Source organism: Phoenix dactylifera, unplaced genomic scaffold (genome assembly GCF_009389715.1).
Source record: "Phoenix dactylifera cultivar Barhee BC4 unplaced genomic scaffold, palm_55x_up_171113_PBpolish2nd_filt_p 000603F, whole genome shotgun sequence".
Taxonomy (NCBI): Eukaryota; Viridiplantae; Streptophyta; class Magnoliopsida; order Arecales; family Arecaceae; genus Phoenix; species Phoenix dactylifera.
The window spans coordinates 134,703-136,135 of record NW_024068000.1 but is presented as its reverse complement, the minus strand read 5'-3'; positions in this window follow the sequence as shown (position 1 = coordinate 136,135).

Below are 1,433 nucleotides of genomic sequence, written 5' to 3'. Positions count from 1 at the left end.
TGGTTGAGCTAAGTGTAAACTTGTCTACTAAGAATTTATATTTTTCAGCATCTTCTTTTAACTTGACATTTTCAGCAATTAGATTCTTGGTTTCATTTGTGAGTCTCCTACTTAATGTTTCATAGTTATGAGATAGTTTCAGCTTATCTTTGATAAGAGATTGATTTTCTTCTTTTAGAACTTTATTTTTATTGATTAGTTTTTTGTGTTCTTCCATGAGTTCTAAAAATGCATCATGTAATTCATCAACAGTAAAATCACATTCAAGTTCAGAATCTACCTCATCGTCATTGGCCATATGGCATATTTGGGCCGTCTCTTGATGATCTTCCTCCTCCGAACTTGACTCCTCACTTTCACTCCATTCAGCCATGAAGTTCTTCTTTTTAAGTTTTCTTGCCATCCACTTTAATTCCGGGCAATCTATCTTATAATGCCCGGGCTTGTTACACTCATAACAAATAGGTGTTTCTTTTTTCTTTTCTTTGTCCTTACCCTTTTCTTTGCTTGAGCTACCTTTGAAGAAGGGTTTCTTTTTGTGAAATCTCTTCTTATCTGTCATAAATTTTTTGAATTTTCTTCCAAGCATAGCCATTCCTTCTTCATCAAATTCATCATCACCATCAGATTCTTCCGACTCAGTTTCTTGTTTTGGAGTGGTAGACTTTAGGGCAATGGTCTTTCTTCTCTTGACGTCATCTTCTGAATTTTACCTCATGGTCAACTCATGGGTCATAAGTGATCCTAGAAGTTCCTCTAATTGCAGTGTATTGAGGTCCTTTGCTTCCTGAATTGCTGTTACCTTGGCGTCCCAAACTCTTAGTAGAGACCTGAGAATTTTTCGCACCAATTCAGAGTTAGTATAAGATTTTCCTAAACTCTTTAGCCATTTATAATTTCAGTAAAACGAGTAAACATATCAGTTATGGACTCAGTGGATTCCATTTAAACAATTCATACTTATGTACTAATATGTTTATTTTTGACTCCTTAACTTGATTAGTTCCTTCATGTGTGACCTCAAGTTTATCCCAAATTTCTTTTGCAGAGATGCATGTAGATATTCTATTGAATTCACTTACATCTAATGAACAGTAAAGTACATTAATCGCTTTAGCATTTAATTGTGCTAATCTTCTATCACTTTCATTCCAATTCATTTCTGGTTTGGGTATGATAGTGCCCTCTATACTAATTGTGGGTGTGTGAGGTCCTCTAGTTATAATATACCACAATTCATAGTCTAGAGCTTGAATGAATATCCTCATCCTAGCTTTTCAGTATGTGTAATTTGTGCCATTAAATAGAGGAGGTCTATTTGTGGATTGCCCCTCACTCATAAAACATCCCACTTAGGTTGTCATGATCTTTGACTCTTGATTGTGAGATCAACAAATACTATAGGAGCACCTTGCTCTGATACCACTTGTTGC